A 6,357-nucleotide genomic window follows, 5' to 3' on the forward strand; every position below is an offset into this window, starting at 1 on the left:
CAGATAACCTCCCCACTTTTTATGAGCATTCCCTAGACCTTCTCAGGTAGGGATTTTTGTTTCACAGCTTTCTACCAATAAAAACGTTCAGCTTTTGACTCTGCTTTGGATGTTGCTGCTCCTTCCTTCAAAAAAAAATTTGAAGTGCATGACTGCAATCCAGTAATAAATTTTAGGGATTTTTTTTTAGTTTTAAATAGTCATGCACCATTTCGGTTTTCCCCACTACTGTTAAAAAACATGTCAAAAACACAGAGAAAAAATAGACTTCTGAACATAGTAACTGAAGGAAAAAAACCCTGCCATGTTCAACAATTTCTGGACAGTGATTGCACTTTCATGCATTTATTATGATGCAGTGAAAATCTGGAAACTTCTAATGCTGGCATTCTCGACAAACCTTCAGAGATAAATGACTGCAGGTCAGAGAAGTAAGCGAATACTTCATCAGAAGAAGGACTGCTGCATCTCTGAAAATTTAAGACTATGGAACACAGCTTAGGTGGTGTATTTAACAGAGGTTGGCTATAGATCAACATGGATACCTAGAGAAACAAAACTTTTTGAAGAAAAAATAAACCAACTTCTTTGTAAATGCTTAAGAGGAGACTACACAAAGAATAACACGTGTGAAAGTGCCTTGATAGTCCATAGATCTAGAGTATAGAAATAATTTATTAAAAACACCATTGCTCAGCAATGCCAGTGAGTACTTTTACTTTTCATGATTCCTATACTACTGAAACTCTTAATTCATCACCCAGAATTTTAAAACAAAACAGAGGAACACTTGATTGGAATAGAAAGTGGAGCCAATCCTGACCAGTGTGGATACACACACACTGTTACAGCTTCCAGGACTATGCACCTGGCTGCTATTAGCTCTAAAGAAACTCTACTTAACTCTGGCAGTGTAACCACACACATCTGAAAAGAAGTCCAGTCAAAACTTCAAACTGGTTTTAATGTTTTCTTCACAATTACAAGAGGAAGAATGGCATATTAATTGAAAAGACAGTTTCAAGGGTTGTACTGCATATCATTTAAAGAAGCTACCATCAATCAACTTAAAGATCAGAGTCCTAAGTAGGAACTTCTCTTCGTATAGCATAGCAGTAAAGTGACAAGAACAAAAACAGATGTAAATTTATTTTAGAATAAGTAACTAAAAATTAGTTAGTCACTGATATATTTCAGTCAATTTAAATGCCTTAAACATACTATTTTTTCCCATGTTTTGATCTTTAAATTGAGACTGCTGCTTTCCCCTTATTGAGGAAATATTATACATACCTGTTTAGCTATGTGCCAAGAAAAATCAGCTTTTAGGACAAGCAGAGGTATGACATGAAACCTAGAGTGAAGAGATCTTGGGACTTCTCTCATTCTAGAAATGTCTCCAGCTGAACACAAGACGAAATATTTTACATAGAGAGCAGACTGGTATCCCTATAATCTCCATTTAGGACTTTCACATAGAAAGAAACAGGGAAGCTTAATATAGCTGATGAGAATTTCTTCATTTCCAGGGCAGCAAAAAGAAAAAGAATCACTCAGCGACTATCTGGTTCTAAAAGAGTAGAAAAATGTTTCAAACATCAGAAAATAGGTTTTGCACCCTCAGATTTTAATGTATTAAATCCTAGGTGTTTAAACAGCAACCAGTATTTACTAGACCACAACCAGATTTCTTCTAATTCTTATTCAATAAATGTATCATTTATTCTCTTCATTTTCTTTCCTCTTGTGCTTTGCTTTTTTTTTTTTGAGTAATTGCCATACAAACACTAACAGTAAATATTATAAGCATTATTTTTTCATCAAGCTTTGAAAAGCCACAACACTGTTTCTCTTCATTTTATTCAATGCTCCCCCAAAAAACCCAAAAAACCACACCAAAACACACAAAACCACCCTAAACCAAACAAAACCAATCCCACCCAAAAACAAAAGCAATTCTGTTTTGAAGTGTTTTCACTTTAGAGAATAAAGAAATGAAAAGAAATATTAAAAAAAATAATATGATATTATGTAGATATTATTTTGTGAAAGAGAAAGGTTTTCTAAAACAACTTAACAAATAAAACCGTGCTGAATATAAACCCAACTACTGAAGACCTGGTTTAAAGCCTGATGCCACTAATACAGAATCACTAGCCCTGCTGTCATGTTACAAAACAAGCATGATGAAAAATGATGCACCTAATCAAGAAGAATATAATTTAAGAAAAAATGGTGAGGTAAATCTAACGGTTGGAGTGTTTTTCCCCTTAAAACCAAGCATTTTGTAAACAGGGGATGCTATTGTAATGAGCTAACATGACCTATGACATTAAGGATCAAAAAAATTTCTTGTAAAATTTATGCAAAATTCATTTGTTTTTTTCTTGTCTCAGCTACAGTAGAAAAAACAATCAAGCGCACTGGTTTCTGAGACACTCAGATTTGATAACCGTTTATACATGTCCAGTTGTGTGTCAGTCATTGGAATTTCTTAAGTGGCAAATAGAATTATTTATTAATATATTCATAAAATATATTACAGACTTATCAGATGTGTGTTACAACAAACTATTTGCAACTTAAACAATATTTCCTTGTGTTTCCCACCTACAAAATCCCTAGCATTTAGAGAGTAATTAAGATAATACTGAAACATTAACTGAAGTTTGCACTTGTCTTTCAATTCTTGATAAAGCCTGCCTATAGGATAGTTTAAGCACATTAAAAAAAAAAAATCCCAAAAATTATAGAATATTTTTATTCAAAATTTTCTGACTTTAGTCTCAATTCATATTAATAGAAAATAGGTAACTTATTCTAATAACAAAAAAAAACCCTATGTTATCACAGTTATGGTCTGTTATACTGCAAATTACATTGCAATCATGATGAACTTTGTTAATTTCAAACAATAAATCTCTCAGAGTACTAATTCCATTCACTATTATAACACAGTCATAACTACACATTAGAAAAGTCAAAATCCCTTTCATCTTTAAAGAAAAATAAAATGTCCTTCGAAATGAAACACACCTTCTGAAGATATCAGCCACTTCCCTGGGAAAGCTTTGCAACCTCGGCACTGGTACCCAAGAGAGCGCTGCCAGTGTGCAGTCTGATGCCACCACAGAACTGCAGCTCACAGAACATTATCAAGGCCTGCTGTGTCCTCTGAGAAAGGATGCTCAGCTGGCTGAACTTCCCAATTTGCTCCCAAAGGCAGAAGAACAAAACTTCCAAGACTATACAGCACATGTTTTTAAAATGTCCTACAGAGACAAGATTGTATTTATTAGCAATGTTAGCTTGTACTTATTTAGATTAGAATGAATAGTATGCAAAGTTCCTTTGTGTATAATTAATACCTCAACCAAAAAACCTCAAACACTTAGAAATCTATCAAAATCATGGGCAATGCATCCAAGAAAAACAGTTTAAAAACAAAGCTGCCCACAAGTAATTCAGAGTTGAGTGCTACAAAAACTCTTCCAAGCAGGACTAAATACTGTACCAACCACATTGTATACAGACAATGTAAAAGGGTTTCATTGCTGCCAAAATTTAATTTACGATCATCATTCCCCTTGAAACTGCACATTTTAACCACCTCTAATCCTGTAGCCATTTACTAAAAAGATAGAGACATATTTATGAGTTTGAAGTTATTTAAGTGTAAAAAGAATTCCATCTTTGCTGTTATAAAGATGAATATGAGGAATTTTTCTTCTGTTTTGTTAAAAGCCTCAATGTCAAAAGATTTGCAAGACTGTAAACCAGACAGAATAAAAATGTATTTGTTCATCACTTGCTAACATTTTGAGTGGATGAAAAAGGATACTTGGTAAGTCTTTTTGAATAAATACTGCTGTGATCACAATCTATAATCATAATTAAGTTCCACTTTTCCTTCCTATTTCCTGAATTTAGATGGAGGTGGGTGGGAAGATGAGGTGCAAGAAAGGTGAATGAATCGGGAGGGCATAGTGAGAAAGTGGGACTGTTACTGGTACATGATGATTAGCATTCCATCTGCCCAGCAAGCCTGGCTTTACCTACAAGCAGCAGAACAGGCTTTAACACAGTCCTTTCTCTCAATCAATTAAGTCTTTTGCTTTCTAAAGCAGCTTTACGACATTTACATTTAGCTTTTCCAGTTGCTTCTCCTATTGCACATTTTTGCATTCTTCAGTTTTCTCTCTTTACATAGACTGACCTTTCATAGGAGTTGAATCTTGATTTTGTATCAGGCAGGTCTAGGATGAATACTTGCAGGAGCCATGTCAATTCACAACTCAAACATTCCTCTTTGAATCAAAATCTGAAAACATTAGGCATCTCCCATTCTTTTCAACAGAACAAAGAGCTACAAAAGACTGATCAAATTTGTCACCTGTCTTTCTCTTTCAAGGAGACAAGTTTCATTCCTGCAAGGTATACTGAAAAAAAAAAATCCAAAACTTCAGTATGCTTCCTAAACCCTTCTACTTTACAAAAATATCCATCATTTGTCATAAGTGTCATCTCTTCTTTAATGGATAAACCAGTAAGTCTTCTTCCTACTCAGTTAACTTATTAAAAAATAAAAACTAGGCAAACATACTCTTCTCTGAAAAAACACATATTTTACCAAGTTCCCATGAAACTTTTAATGGCATTCCAGACACTTTATTTTTACCTACAAAGAAAATAATAACACAACATACATTCGTGGTTTTAGCAGAATAGAATCTGGAGGGGAAAACAACACTATGGCAGCAAAAACTGGCAACTGCTGATTGAGCTTTCTGCCTGAATGCATGAAAAACAATCCTGTATGTCTGGATTGACACTTTCTAATGAACAGACACTATTATTTCCTCTGATTTTTCTAACTTTACTGTCATTTGTTTGAGCAAGCCAAACCTGGTGAAGAAAGAGGAATGAAGGAGAGGAGGAACTGGAGAAGATGAAGGGAAATAACTAAGATGGAAGATAGTGACACATTTTATTCACTGGAACTGCCACTTAGTTTACCACACTCAAACATCCTACAGTTACCCAAGTCTGCTGTAACTTTATTATGAATAGATCAAAACAGTTCAGATTTGCCCAATATTAAGTCCACTATGCAATTGTATGAGAATTCCTATCTCTATGTTTTGATAATTCTTTCTAAGAACATAACAGATACAAGAGAAACAATCACAAATCAGTCCAGCTTGAAAGAAGTTAGGTCTTTCGTGGGGCTAGAATTTTTCCCATACTCCTGTTCATTTCTCCTGAAATCCTGGCACATGACATTACCAGCAGGAATAACAAAAAAGGTCTTAGATGCTACTAATGACTAAACTGATACATCAGGTCAGTACAGACGTGTCCTTGGCAATTTCTGAGTTAGTAAAACATAAGCACAAATGCTGAAGTTTCAACTAATTTTTTCAGCACAGGCTACCAGACATCTGAGCAGCTTAAATGAACTACGAGTTTTAGAGCTCTCAGAGAACGTCCTCATATATGAGTAAGGTAATAATCAAACAGCTTTTGTAAAAATGTCTGATTATTCTGTAATTATTCATGTTCTGCTTTTATCTATGATGGGAGAAGCCACCACTATATCTAATGGGGCAAACTGCAGGCATCAGCCCTAGCAAGACTTCTGTGTGGCTGATTGGCAAAGCAGTAATTGCAGAGGCAGCTATCTGGAAGAATCAAGCTAGCAGTTCTCAAGAATCGCTATGTTGTCACAGCATATGTCACAGTACACACTGCAGTTGAGATGGCCACGACACACAGAGTGCCACCACACAATTTCAGAAGGCTTTAAGCATTCCCCCATACAGAGTAACACCATACCTCATCAGAGGGCTTCAGGCATCTGCCCATACACAGTAACACCACGTCACCCATATCAGAAGGCTGCAAGTGTCTGCCCTTCTTGTTCTTCAGCCCAGCCTTTTATACCCTCAGGCTGATGCACTGCACCTGTGTGCCCTCTGCTCCCTTTGGAGGTTGGTCAGTGCCCTGGGCCCTCCAGGGCTCATTGCTGTCAGTGCTGCTCACCTGCTGCTCACAGCTGCGCCCACTGGGGATGAGGCTCGGCCACAGCCCCACTCCCATTCACCACAAATTTTGCACCTACACTATAATCACTGAGTATTCTTTTCAGAATTGTTGCAAATATTTTTCCTTACATTTATATAAATAACTTACTTATATTTAACTACAGAACTATGCAGAAGTTTCTCTATATTTTTCATTTCAAGACTTCAGATAAATAACATCTATCTATAACTCTTATCCTCCAGAGCACATAGTGTTTCAATCAAGTAGCCCTTAAAATCTGCCTATCAGGGTAGCTTGCTCCTGGTGTATTTA

At 35.8% G+C, this 6,357-nt stretch overlaps 1 long non-coding RNA gene across 1 annotated transcript; it reads right to left on the reverse strand.

Moving 5' to 3' along the window:
- Positions 1 to 2,607: 2,607 nt before the first annotated feature.
- On the reverse strand, positions 2,608 to 5,892 carry LOC132072785 (uncharacterized). Its single transcript, XR_009418391.1, has 3 exons — positions 5,836 to 5,892; positions 4,217 to 4,439; positions 2,608 to 3,272 (listed from the first exon to the last, which is right to left on the reverse strand). It is a non-coding gene; the product is annotated as an uncharacterized LOC132072785 (long non-coding RNA).
- Between the last annotated feature and the right edge of the window lie 465 nt (positions 5,893 to 6,357).

Source organism: Ammospiza nelsoni, chromosome 4, assembly GCF_027579445.1.
Source record: "Ammospiza nelsoni isolate bAmmNel1 chromosome 4, bAmmNel1.pri, whole genome shotgun sequence".
NCBI lineage: Eukaryota > Metazoa > Chordata > Aves > Passeriformes > Passerellidae > Ammospiza > Ammospiza nelsoni.